At 43.8% G+C, this 14894-nt stretch overlaps 1 pseudogene; it reads right to left on the reverse strand.

The window, feature by feature from the left end:
- LOC129821292 (collagen alpha-1(XXVIII) chain-like) overlaps positions 1-14894 on the reverse strand; it is a 45115-nt pseudogene that overhangs the window by 2100 nt on the left and 28121 nt on the right.

Below are 14894 nucleotides of genomic sequence, written 5' to 3' on the forward strand. Positions count from 1 at the left end.
ACAGAAGAAGAGTAATGACAACCTCCGTTAAAGTGTATGAAAACTCTAAGTCAGTTGTGATTACATAATACAAAGCTGATGTATAGTAATGTGTGATACTATGCACATTTTCCATATATTTGTTTTTGTCATTTAGCAGACACTCTTATCCAGAGCGACTTACAATTAGTGCATTCATCTTAAGATAGCTAGGTGAGACGTATGAGCGTGTTAGTCACCTGGTAGAGTGTTGAAGTCGTCGATGAGGTACATATGTTCATTGTCAGGGTCCGAGGCGATCAGATTGAGCTCACGGAGGAACTCGGCCTGGGTTGTATCTGAGGTGTTGACAATCCCCAGGGCATACATCTCAATGTTGGCAGCATGGGCCTCCCTCACAGCAATGTCTAGCTTCACAGGCTCTCGTTTGTCTGTCTTTCCATCTGTGATGACAATGGCCACCTTCCTGACTCCAGTACGGGCACTGTAGAAGGCTTCTTGGGTAGCCTTCCGGATGGCAGTGCCAGTGTAAGTGCCCTCACCCATGTAGGGCATTTTCCTGATGGCCTCCTTAACATCCTGCTTGGTCATGTAGCGTGCCAGGTTGAACTCCAGTTTGACATCCAGACTGTACAGGACCAGTCCAATTCTGGTGGTGTTACGTCCAACAGTGGTACGGTCTACCAACGCTGTGACAAAGTCCTTGATAATTTTAAAGTTTTCCGGACCAACACTCTCTGAGCTGTCAATGACGAATACAAGTTCCATTGGCATCTCCTTGCACTTCACTCCACATCCTGAAAGCATGAGAGAGATGCTGAATAGCTACTGACATGATTTCATCTATGCTTCATGTTTTATCTTGGATTTGTTACTATCACTGTTAAACAGTCTTACCACAGATTTCCTTGATCAATTTAATGATGTCTTCTCTCTGGATGTGATAGGAGTGTGAGTTACATTCATTTATTATATATTTGTTCTATATCACAGCATCAATGATGTAGTGTGCAAAGTTTGTGAACTTACTGTAAGGCCGGCTTCACCTTTTATTCCTGGTGTCCCCTGAGATACAAGAAAACATTTAAATTCATGGATTGATCATATACCATGACTTTGAAATGTTGTAAAATATGACACAATTCAAGACTCACAGACTCTCCATGAACTCCATGATCTCCCAGATCTCCCTTTCCACCCTTATTTCCTCTCTCACCCTGCAAGCCACGGTCACCCTGGAGTGAAGAGACAGGAGGACTGCTGTGAGAGACAAGGTCACTGCATTCATCAGTAGACGAGTTCCATGAGGTTAAGCACACATCTTACCTTAGATCCTGGGAATCCTTCCCCTGAGGGTCCCCTTGGCCCTGTCACACCCTGAGACCCCTGCCCACCCTAAAAACAAAAGATGAACCATAAATCAAAACAAGACCCATAGGGTGGTCATTTAAAAAAAGGTCAGATACCTGGAAAAGTGCTATAACACACCGAAGGTCATAGGTCAGGAATGTACTTTGTTAATTAACATACCTTGGGGCCCTGCAAACCTTCTCCTGGTGGCCCTGTTGGACCAAGTGGTCCTGGCCTTCCAATGTTACCCTGGAAACCAATGATGCTAGTGTTATAGGAGGGGACAGACATACTACAGACTTAAATCAGTGAAGTTGACTAAGTTGGGCATTGCCATCACAGCTGGACTACTGATATGTGATAAGGTACACTACATGACCAAAAGTATGTGGACACCAGCTCTTCAAACATCTCATTCCAAAATCCTCGGCATTAATATTGAGTTGGTTTCCCGTTTGCTGCTATAACAGCCTCCACTCTTCTGGGAAGGCTTTCCACTAGATGTTGTAACATTGCTGCAGGGACTTGCTTCCATTCAGCCACAAGAGCATTACTGATGTTGGGCGATTAGGCCTGGCTCGCAGTCGGGGTTCCAATTCATCCCAAAGGTGTTCGATGGGGTTGAGCTCAGGGCTCTGTGCAGGCCAGCCAAGTTCTTCCACACCGATCTCCGTATGGACCTCGCTTTGTGCACAGGGACATTGTCATGCTGAAACAGGAAAGGGCCTTCCCCAAACTGTTGCCACAAAGTTGGAAGCACAGAATCGTCTAGAACGTCATTGTATACTGTAGCGTTAAGATTTCCCTTCACTGGAACTAAGGGGCCTAGCCCCAACCATGAAAAACAGCCTCATACCATTATTCCTCCTTCACCAAACTTTACAGTTGGCACTATGCATTTGGGCAGGTTGCATTTTCCTAGCATCCGCCAAACCCAGATTTGTCCGTCCGACTGCCAGATGGTGAAAAATTATTAACCGCTCCAGAGAAAGCTTCCACTGCTCCAATGGCAGCGAGCTTTACACAAGCTTTACTCAAGTCGACGCTTGGCATTGTGCATGGTGATCTTAGGCTTGTGTGCGGCTGCTCGACCACGGAAACTGATTTCATGAAGCTCCTGACAAACAGTTCTTGTGCTGATGTTGCTTCCAGAGGCAGTTTGGAACTCGGTATTGAGTGTTGCAACCGAGGACAGACAATTTCTACGAGCTGCCTGCTTCAGCACTCGGCAGTCCCGTCCTGTGAGCTTGTATGGCCTACCACTTCGCGGCTGAGACGTTGTTGCTCCTAGATGTTTCCACTTCACAATAACAGCACTTACAGTTGACCGGGACAGCTCTAGCAGGGCAGAAATTTGACCTACTGACTTGTTGGAAAGGTGGCATGCTATGACGGTGCCACGTTGAAAGTCACTGAGCTCTTCAGTAAGGCCATTCTACTGCCAATGTTTGTCTATAGAGATCTCATGGATTTGTGCTCAATTTTATACACCTGTCAGCAACGGGTGGGGCTGAAATAACCGAATCCACAAATTTGAAGGGGTGTCCACATACTTTGTATATATAGTGTATGTCACTCATTACACTGAGACTGTGATCTCTGTCTACATAAGGAATCTCTATTTGTGTCAGAGGTTAATATTCGTTTCATACCGGTGGTCCTTGCACACCCTCTCCCGTTGGGCCTGGCAAACCTGGTAATCCTCTGAAGCCAATGTCTCCCTGGGACAGACATATTTACAAACACAAACAATACTCATTTCATATTCCCATGCACTAGGTTGTAGCAGGTTGACATGCATAGAGGATTTAGGGCCAGATAAATAACAAGTACCTTAGGTCCTGGGATGCCTATGCCCTCAGGGCCCTGCTCTCCCTGTAGACCCGGAAGACCTGGAGGACCCTAAACGAGGAACAGGGGACAACCCAAACTTCATGAGAGACTGAGTTTGACTAAACGGCACCAATCTGCAATTAGGACATGAAGATTCATGAGTTTGTAGGTTGGTTTGTTGGTACTACTCACCACTGGTCCAGGGAAACCTTCACCTTTGGGCCCAAATTGACCTGGTGGACCAGAATTACCGCGGTCGCCCTGGTAAAACATCATTCAAACAATGAGCATATCATACAGGTGTAGGACAGCAGGAAAATAATCCTGCAGCAACAGGAAATGTGAATTATTGTGTGGATTATAATTAATTGACATTTTTGTAGGGATTGATAATTTTTTTTGTTAGGGCAAATCAAGTCTGACATTTTAAAGTAGAAACTAGAAACTTTAGAAGCCTTTTTAAACCTTGGTTACACTACAAGTTTGCATTCGGGCGGCAGGTCGCTTAGCGTTTATAGCTTTGGGCCAGGAACTGAAAGGTCGCCAATTCGAATCCCTGAGCCGACAAGGTGAAAAATCTGTTGATGTGCCCTTAAGCAAGGCACTTAACCCTAATAGCTTCAGTGTCGCCGTCGATAATGGCAGACCCTGACCCCACTCTCAGAGGGAGTCTCAGGGAGAGTTGGGATATGCAAAAAACACATTCTAATTCACACATGCGTATTAATACACACTTGTACATGTGTGAAAAAGGACAAATATAAGCACACATCGTTATTATTTCCTGCAACAACAGGGTGATCTAAGATCCTACACCTGTATGTCTCATGGTTACTTTCACCACAGTGTTTTGTGATTTATTTATTGGTAACTGCAACACTTACCTTCGGCCCAGGCAGCCCATAGCCTGTCTCTCCAATAGGCCCAGACGGACCAGGAGGGCCTAGATCACCCTGAGACAGAGGGCGAGATAGGGAAATCACAATGCTGTTAAATCAGCCAGGATCTGATGATGCATGGCAATGACCTGTGTGTAGCAATGTTTCTTATGTACATTACTTGACAAGAACAGCATAGAGAAACAGGGTGTTAATAGATGTGTATTTCTTACCTTAGGACCTGCAATGGCCCGTCCCGGTAGTCCTGACATGCCCAGTCGGCCCGGTGTGCCAGGCTCCCCCTGAAAGAAGAAGGGGCAAGAATTTCCCTTGTACTCTAGGTATACTACATGACCAAACTCATGTGGACACCTGCTCGTCGAACATCTCATTTCAAAATCATCGGTATTAATATGGAGTTGGTCCCCATTTGCGGCTATAACAGCCTCCTCTCTTCTGGGAAGTCTTTCCACTAGAAGTTGGAACATTGCTACGGGGACTTGCTTCCATTCAGCCACAAGAGCATTAGTGAGGTCGGGGACTGATGTTGGGCGAATAGGTCTGTTCGATGGAGTTGAGGTCAGGGCTCTCTGCATGCCAGTCAAGTTCTTTCACACCGATCTCAACATACCAGCAAGCTCAGAATCGTCTAGAATGTCATTGTATGCTGTAGCGTTAAGTTTTCCCATCACTGGAACTAAGGGGCCTAGCCCCAGACCATTATTCCTCCTCCATCAAACTTTACAGTTGGCACTATGCATTGGAGCTGGTAGCATTCTCCCAGCATCCACCAAACCCAGATTAGTTCGCTGGACTGACAGATGGTGAAGCGTAATTCATCACTCCAGAGAACACGTTTCCACTGCTCCAGAGTCCAATGGTGGCAAGCTTTACACAACTCCAGTCGACGCCTTGCATCGCACATGCTGATCTTAGGCTTGTGTGTCTGCTCGGCCATGGAAACCCATTTCATGAAGCTCCCGACAAACAGCTCTTGTGCTGACGTTGCTTCCAGAGGCAGTGTGGAACTCGGTAGTGAGTGATGCAACCGAGGACAAACAATTTTACTTGCTTTAGCACTCGGCGGTCCCATTCTGTGAGATTGTGTGGCCTACCACTTCACGGCTGAGCCATTGTTGCTCCTAGACGTTAACACTTCAAAATAACAGCATTTACAGTTGAACGGGGCAGCTCTAGCAGGGCAGAAATTTGACCAACTGACTTGTTGGAAAGGTGCCACCCAATGACGGTGCCACGTTGAAAGTCGCTGAGCTCTTCAGTAAGGCCATTCTACTGCCAATATTTGTCTATGGAGATTGCATGGCTGTGTGCTCAATTTTATACACTTGTCAGCAACGGGTGTGGCTGAAATAGCCGAATATACTAATTTGAAGGGGTGTCCACATACTTTTGTATATACACTACCGTTCAAAAGTTTGGGGTCACTTAGAAATGTCCTTGTTTTTTAAAGAAAAGCACATTTTTTGTCCATTAAAATAACATCAAATTGATCAGAAATACAGTGTAGACATTGTTAATGTTCTAAATGACTGTTGTAAATGACTGATTCTTTATGGATTCTCTACATAGGCGTACAGAGGCCCATTGTCAGCAACCATCACTCCTGTGTTCCAATGGCACGTTGTGTTAGCTAATCCAAGTTTATCATTTTAAAAGGCTAAATGATCATTAGAAAACCCTTTTTGCAGTTATGTTAGCACAGCTGAAAACTGTTGTCCTGATTAAAGAAGCAATAAAACTGGCCTTCTTTAGACAAGTTGAGTATCTGGAGCATCAGCATTTGTGGGTTCGATTACAGGCTCTAAATGGCCAGAAACAAAGCACTTTCTTCTGAAACTCGTCAGTCTATTCTTGTTCTGAGAAATGAAGGCTTTTCCATGCGAGAAATTGCCAAGAAACTGCTGATCTCGTACAACGCTGTGTACTATTCCCTTCACAGAACAGCACAAACGGTCTCTAACCAGAATAGAAAGAAGAGTGGGAGGCCCCGGTGCACAACTGAGTAAGAGGACAAGTACATTAGAGTGTCTAGTTTGAGAAACAGATGCCTCACAAGTCCTCAACTGGCAGCTTCATTAAATAGTACTCGCAAAACACCAGTCTCAACGTCAACAGTGAAGAGGCAATTCCGGGATGCTGATGCTCCAGATACTCAACTAGTCGAAAAGGCGGACAGTTTTATTGCTTCTTTAATCAGGACAACAGTTTTCAGCTGTGCTAACATAACTGCAAAAGGGTTTTCTAATGATCAATTAGCCTTTTAAAATTATAAACTTGGATTTGCTAACACAATGTGCCATTAGATCACAGGAGTGATGGTTGCTGATAATGGGACTCTGTACGCCTATGTACAGTTGAAGTCGGAAGTTTACATACACTGAGTCATTAAAACTCGTTTTTCAACCACTCCACACATTTATTGTTAACAAACTATGGTTCTGGCAAGTCGGTTAGGACTTTTCCAACAATTGTTTACAGACAGATGATTTCACTTATAACTCATTGTATCACAATTTCAGTGGGTCAGAAGTTTACATACACTAAGTTGACTGTGCCTTTAAAAAGTTTAGAAAATTAAATAAAATGATGCCATGGCTTTAGAACCTTCTGATAGGCTAATTGACATAATTTGAGTCAATTGGAGGTGTACCTGTGGATGTACTTCAAGGCCTACCTTCAAACTCAGTGCCTCTTTGCTTGACATCATGGGAAAATCAAAAGAAATCAGCCAAGACACCAGAAAAAAAAAGATACAAAGATGGTACTTTTTGGAGAAATGTCCTCTGGTCTGATGAAACAAAAATAGAACTGTTCGGCCATAATGACCATCGTTATGTTTGGAGGAAAAAGGGGGATGCTTGCAAGCCGAACACCATCCCAACCACGAAGCACGGGGGTGGCAGCATCATGTTGTGAGGGTGCTTTGCTGCAGGAGGGACTGGTGCACTTCACAAAATAGATGGCATCATGAGGAGAGGAAAATTGTGTGGATATATTGAAGCAAAATCTCAAGACATCAGTCAGGAAGTTAAAGCTTGGTTGCAAATGGGTCTTCCAAATGGACAATGACCCCAAGCATACTTCCAAAGTTGTGGCAAAATGGCTTAAGAACATCAAAGTCAAGGTATTGGAGTGGCCATCACAAAGCTCTGACCTCAATCCCATTTTTGGGCAGACCTGAAAAAGCGTGTGCGAGCAAGGAGGCCTACAAACATGACTCCGTTACATCAGCTCTGTCAGGAGGAATGGGCCAAAATTCACTCAAGTTATTGTGTGAAGCTTGTGGAAGGCTACCTGAAATGTTTGACCCAAGTTAAACAATTTAAAGGCAATGCTACCAAATACTAATTGAGTGTATGTAGACTTCTGACCCACTGGGAATGTGATGAAAGCTGAAATAAATCCTTCTCTCTACTATTATTCTGACATTTCGCATTCTTAAAATAAAGTGGTGATCCTAAGACAGGAATTTTTACTAGGATTAAATGTCAGGAATGGTGAAAAACAGAGTTTAAATGTATTTGGCTAAGGTGTATGTCAAGTTCTGACTTCAACTGCAGATATTCCATTAAAAATCAGCCGTTTCCAGCTACAATAGCCATTTACAACATGAACAATGTCTACACTGTATTTCTGATTAATTAGATGTTATTTTAATGGACAAAAATGTGCTTTTCTTTCAAAAACAAGGACATTTTTAATTGATCCCATACTTTTGAATGGTAGTGTATATTGTACACTCCCTTTATCCACGCACTCCTTACAGCCTTCAGAGACATTCCTTATACCCCAGGACACTTCAACGGGTGAAAATATAGAACAAATAAGGACTCTGTCTGCATTGATCTGAGCATTTATTGACAGGACATACAAACCTTTATCATCAATTAATTCATTGCAGACAGAAGGTGCTCCTTTTAACCTTATTTTCTCAGATAGTCACCCATTGAAGTGTCAGAGTGTTAGGAATTCTTTTGGGACATTTAAGTCTCTCACTTGAGCACTTAATTCCCTTTTTTGTTCAAGCTGGGCTGAAGCATGTTTGGGTACACGCTCTTTCTGTGGAGATGTTCGGGCCATTTATGTAATCATCTAGAGCAGGGCTCTCCAACCCTGTTCCTGAAGAGATACCGTCCTGTAAGTTTTTCCGCTGCAACCCTTATCTAGCGCAGCTGATTCGAATAATTAGCTGGTTGATAAGCTGAATCAGCTCTGTTTCAACTGGGGTTGGATTGAAAACCTACAGGAGGGTAACTCTCCGCAAACAGGATTGGAGAGCCCTGATCTAGAGTATTTTGGTTGAACTCAAACTAAAAAAATTAAGATATGTTTACTAAATACAATCTGTAAAATAGATTACTATACTGGTTGAACAATGAAGATTTGTCAAACTCAGAATGAAACCCCAGTTGTCACAATAACAATACACCTGCCCTGTGATCAGACCGTGATCAGACCGTGTTCGGTCTCAGACAGTGTTATTGTGTTATTCTCACCTTTGCCCCTGAGGGTCCGGTTATGCCAGAAGGTCCATGTAATCCACGGATGCCCCTCTGACCCTGGTCTCCCTGGGAGGGGTGGAGCACACAGAATTTACATGACCCCCTCTTGGTGCTTACAGGTTAGCATGACAGAAGGGTAAGGATGTGAAACCTACCTTCTCGCCCTGGATGCCGATCCCTGCTGCACCCTCAGAACCTCTGAGGCCAGCGATACCAAACTCACCCTGGCAGAGGGGGCAGAAACAAACCCTTTCACATTGGCACATTCCCTTTTGTTCTGGTATACTGTATCTATAGATCTATATTGTATCTATAGAAGTGGTGTAAAGGTGAAATAACACACCTTCTGTCCTGGAGCCCCGTCCTCTCCTGGAAGACCAGGTAAGCCAGCCAGGCCATATGCACCAGGCTCACCCTGAAAAAGAAACAAATGGCTTTTTAAAATACACTCAGTGGTCAGTTAATTAGGTACACCCATCTAGTACGGTGTCTGACTCCCTTTGCCTCCAGAACAGCCTGAATTTTTTATCAAGGGACCTAACGTGTGCTTGGAAAACATCCCCCACACCATCCTATACTGTTGACACTGGACAGGATGGGGTCATGGACTCATGCTGCTTATGCCAACAGCATGACGCAACAGGAACCGGGATTGGTCAGACCAGGCAATGTTTTTCCACTTCTGCTCACTGGAGTCGCTTCTTCATGTTTTTAGCTGATTGGAGTGGAACCTGCTGTGGTCGCAATAGACCATCCGTGACAAGGACCGATGAGTTGTGGGTTCTGAAAAGCCATTCTGCACACCACTGTTGTACTGCACCATTATTTGCCTGTTTGTGGCTCGATTCTTAGTTTGTACGATTTTTGCCATTCTCCTTCGACCTCTCATCTCAGCTGTTTTCACCCACAGGACTGCCAATGACTGGATGTTTTTTGTTTGTCGCACCATCAACAGTAAACCGTAGACACTGTCACATGTGAAAAGCCCAGGAGGCTGGCCGTTTCTGAGATACTGGAACCGGCGCGTCTGGCACTGACGAACATACTATGCTCAAAGACTGCATTGAAAAGACGGACGCAATCAGGCTACAGAAAGCGGATACAGTGGGCGAGATCATCAGCACTCCTCCCACAAGTCTCCAGAAAACTTCTGTTTTGGGATCTTTTCATTATAACGTTGGAGGAAATACATCCCTAGTGTGTGAGGAATGTGTTTGCTGGACTCGTAAATTCTAGCCAGCTATCTAATATTTAGAAAAACAATTTCTTATTTGGCTAGAGTTATGCTAACCCATTTGCTTGCTTGCTGGCTAGATACAGAGGTTAGCTGGCTAGTTAGCTACAGTAGTTAGCTACTGGTATCAATTTTTGTTATGTTATTTTCATATTTTCCCTATTCCACCGTTTGTAGAATGCATACTGGCATTTGAATATAGTGCAGGAAAAGGGAATTCGGACGCACTGTGGACACGGTAGACACATTTAAACACAGGTGTACACGCATGACGTGTTCGGAATTCCATGATCAGAACGTTATGATCAGAATATTAAAGCAGCATGAACTGTCAAGTCTAGATATTGCCAAAGTTGCTTAGGTCACAAGTTTTTGCCCATTGTAACGTTCAGTCGGTGTACCTAATAAATTGGCTGCTGACCGATCACCAGACTTATTTGAGGAGGCATATCTTTACTATTTGGAAGAGGGTGGATAAAGTATTTGTCTTACCTTTGGCCCTGGCTCACCAACACCTCTTTCCCCTGTAACTCCAAGCTCTCCTGGTAAACCTTGATCGCCCTGGAAGTAAGATAATGGAAAGTAGCGATTAAAGAAATCCCTACAGTGACTGTACGTACATAACCCAACCAGAAGCCATGGATTACAGGCAACATCCTCACTGACCTAAAGGGTAGAGCTGCCGCTTTCAAGGAGCGGGACTCTAACACAGAAGCTTATAAGAAATCCCGCTATGCCCCCAGACAAACCATCAAACAGGCAAAGCATCAATACAAGACTAAGATTGAATCGTACTACACCGGCTCCTACGCTTTTCGGATGAGGAAGGGCTTGCAACCTATTACAGACTAAAAGGGAAGCACAGCCGCGACCTGCCCAGTGACACAAGCCTAACAGTCGAGCTAAATTACTTTTATGCTCGCTTCGAGACAAGCACCACTGAAGCATGCATGAAAGCATCTGCTGTTCAAGACGACTGTGTGATCACACTCTCCGTAGCCGATGTGAGTAAGACCCTTTAAACAGGTCAACATTCACAAGGCCGCGGGGCCAGACGGATTACCAGGATGTGTACTCTGAGCATGCGCTGACCAACTGGCAAGTGTCTTCACTGACATTTTCAACCGGTCCCTGACTGAGTCTGCAATGCTAACATGTTTCAAGCAGACCACCATAGTCCCTGTGCCCAAGAACCCCAAGGTAACCTGTCTAAATGACTACCGACCCGTAGCACTTATGTCTGTAGCCATGAAGTGCTTTGAAAGGCTGGTCTGGGCTCACATCAACACCATTGTCCCAGAAAACCTAGACCCGCTCCAAATTGCATACCGCCCCAAATCCACAGATGATGCAATCTCTATTGCACTCCACACTGCCCTTTCCCACCTGGACAAAAGGAACATCTGTGTGAGAATGCTATTCATTGACTACAGCTCAGCGTTCAACACCATAGTGCCCTCAAAGCTCATCACTAAGCTAAGGACTCTGGGACTAAACACCTCCCTCTGCAATTGGATCCTGGACTTTCTGACGGGCCGTGTGGTGTCAGGATAACAAACTCTCCCTCAACGTGATCAAGACAAGAGATGATTGTGGATTACAGGAAAAGGAGGACCAAGCACGCCCCCATTCTCATCTACGGGGCTGTAGTGGAACAGGTTGAGAGCTTCAAGTTCCTTGGTGTCCATATCACCAACAAAATATCATGGTCCAAACACACCAAGACAGTCGTGAAGAGGGCATGACAAAGCCTATTCTCCCCCAGGAGACTGAAAAGATTTGGCATGGGTCCTCAGATCCTCAAAAAGTTCTACAGCTGCACCATTAGGATCATCCTGACAGGTTGCATCACTGCCTGGTATGGCAACTGCTCGGCCTCCGACCTCAAGGCACTACAGAGGGTAGTGCGTACGGCCCAGTACATCCCTGGGGCTAAGCTTCCTGCCATCCAGGATCTCAATACCAGGCGGTGTCAGAGAAAGGCCCTAAAAATTGTAAAGACTCCAGCCCCCCGAGTCATAGACTGTTCTCTCTGCATACTGGTACTGGAGCGCCAAGTCTAGGTCCAAAAGGCTTCTTAACAGCTTCTACCCCCAAGCCATAAGACTCCTGAACAGCTTATCAAATGGCTACCCAGACTATTTGCATTGCCCCCCTCTTTTACACTGCTGCTACTCTCTGTTTATTATCTATGCGTAGTCACTTTAACTCGACCTACATGTACATATTACCTCAATTACCTCGACTAACCTGTGCCCCCGCACATGGACTCTGTACCGGTACCTCCAGTATATAGCCTCGCTACTGTTATTTTACTGCTGTTCTTTAATTATTTGTTATTTACTCCTCTATTTTTTACTTTACACTTATTTTTCTTAAAACTGCATTGTTGGTTAAGGGCTTTTAAGTAAGCATTTCACTGTAAGGTTGTTGTATTTGACAAATACAATTTGATTTGATATTATCTAGGAGTAACACCAACCTTAGGTCCAGGTAAGCCCTCTCCTTGTGGCCCTCTGCCGCCAGGTGGACCCCTGGGACCCTCCACTCCCTGAGGAATAACAATCACAATTACGTCAGTGTGAGTGAGTGTGTGTGTGTGTGTGTGTTTATATGCGGTGGCGACTTATCCCACCTGTTTTGAGCCCCACATTTTTACAAGTCTAACTGCCTGTAGCTCAGGCCCTGAAACAAGGACAAATATTCTTGGTACCATTTGAAAGGAAACACTTTGACGTTTGTGGAAATGTGAAAGGAATGTAGGAGAATATAACACAATAGATCTGATATACGATAATACAAAGAAAAACATTTTTTTTGTACTATCATCTTTGAAATGCAAGAGAAAGGCCATAATGTACTATTCCAGCCCAGGTGCAATTTAGATTTTGGTCACTAGATGGCAGCAGTGTATGTGCAAAGTTTTAGACTGATCCAATGAACCATTGTATCTATGTTCAACATTTTGTATCAAGACTGCCCAAATGTGCCTAATTTGTTTATTAATAACTTTTCATGTTCAAAATTGTGCACTCTCCTCAAACAATAGTATGGTATTATTTCACTGTAATAGCTACTTTAAAATCGGACAGTGCAATTAGATTAACAAGATTTTAAGCTTTCTGACAATATCAGATGTGTCTATGACCTGGGAAATTTTCTTGTTACTTACAACCTCATGCTAATCTCATTAGCCTACGTAAGCTCAACCGTCCCGTGGAAGGGACACCGATCGAGAAGAAGTTTTAATGAAGCCGCATACAAACATGGTCTCTTTTTTGCTTTCTTGAGCTAAGAAAGTGTATGTTGTGTAGTAAGCGGTTAGTAGCCCATGAGCCTTACCCTAATAATTCGGTCTATTTTCCTCTCTTAATTTCGCCTAATGTTCTGACTTGGTGGTGCAAATGTAGACTATAACCTGTCTTAGAGAAATGTAATCATCAAATATTGTAAGAGATCCTCATAAAATCTTCTTTACACTCTCTTTGGACAATTCATTCCGATAATTTTAAAGTTAACAGCATTGTCTGCTTAAATGCCCCCTTTATTTATCCTATGGTTTTGACTTGGTGTACAGGGACAACACTGTAAGAATGGCCCATGTTCTGAATTCAGTCACTGTACATTTCAAAAGTGCTGAACAAATAGTTATATTGACTACGTCCGTCCTAGCTCGCTCATTAATGTCTTAATCGAAATTACGATTTGCCTCTTATCCTCTGGTCGTCACTTATGCCATAGTTTGTACATCTCAATTGTCAGTAGTAACCAGATTTGTTTAAGCAAATCAGCCATATCAGCTACATTTTCTTAAAAGGCAGTAAATGAGTCAGAATGAACTGTGTCGCTGCCAGACAAGGCTCCATTGATAGCCAGGTGTAGTAGTGGTAAGGTGTTGGGGCTGCTGTTGGGACTCTGCTGTTGGGACAGCTTTACGTAAGCCCTACCAGTTTGTGGGCAACGTTTGTCACCGTTATAGTGCAATTAATGTATTGTTTAGTGTTGTGTTGTGTAGTGGCTTTGCTGGCATGCATCCCCCAATTGTTTTGGCCCACCAAAATGTACGTGCTAAAATTGCGACTGTTTGTATGTGATGTACATGCAAGTGTAGTATTACAGTTGAAGTCAGAAGTTTACATACACCGTAGCCAAATACATTTAAACTCAGTTTTTCACAATTCCTGACATTTAATCCTAGTAAAAATTCCCTGTCTTAGGTCAGTTAGCATCACCACTTTATTTTAAGAATGTGAAATGTCAGAATAATAGTAGAGAGAATGATTTATTTCAGCTTTTATTTCTTTCATCACATTCCCAGTGGGTCAGAAGTCTACATACACTCAATTAGTATTTGGTAGCATTGCCTTTAAATTGTTTAACTTGGGTCAAACGTTTCAGGTAGCCTTCCACAAGCTTCCCACAATAAGTTGGGTGAATTTTGGCCCATTCCTCCTGACGGAGCTGGGGTAACTAAGTCAGGTTTGCTCGCATACGATTTTTCAGTTCTGCACACACATTTTCTATAGGATTGAGGTCAGGGCTTTGTGATGGCCACTCCAATACCTTGACTTTGTTGTCCTTAAGCCATTTTGCCACAACTTTGGAAGTATGCTTGAGGTAATTGTCCATTTGGAAGACTCATTTGCAACCAAGCTTTAACTTCCTGACTGATGTCTTGAGATGTTGCTTCAATATATCCACCTAATTTTCCTGCCTCATGATGCCATCTATTTTGTGAAGTGCACCAGTTCCTCCTGCAGCAAAGCACCCCCACAACATGATGCTGCCACCCCCATGCTTCGTGGTTGGGATGGTGTTCTTCGGCTTGCAAGCATCCCCCTTTTCCCTCCAAACATAACGATGGTCATTATGGCCAAACAGTTCTATTTTTGTTTCGTCAGACCAGAGGACATTTCTCCAAACAGTACCATCTTTGTCCCCATGTGCAGTTGCAAAGCATAGTCTGGCTTTTTCTATGGCTGTTTTGGAGCAGTGGCTTCTTCCTTGCTGAGTGGCCTTTCAGGTTAGGTCGATATAGGACTCATTTTACTGTGGATATAAATACTTTTGTACCGGTTTCCTCCAGCATCTTCACAA

This window comes from Salvelinus fontinalis, chromosome 23 (assembly GCF_029448725.1).
Source record: "Salvelinus fontinalis isolate EN_2023a chromosome 23, ASM2944872v1, whole genome shotgun sequence".
NCBI lineage: Eukaryota > Metazoa > Chordata > Actinopteri > Salmoniformes > Salmonidae > Salvelinus > Salvelinus fontinalis.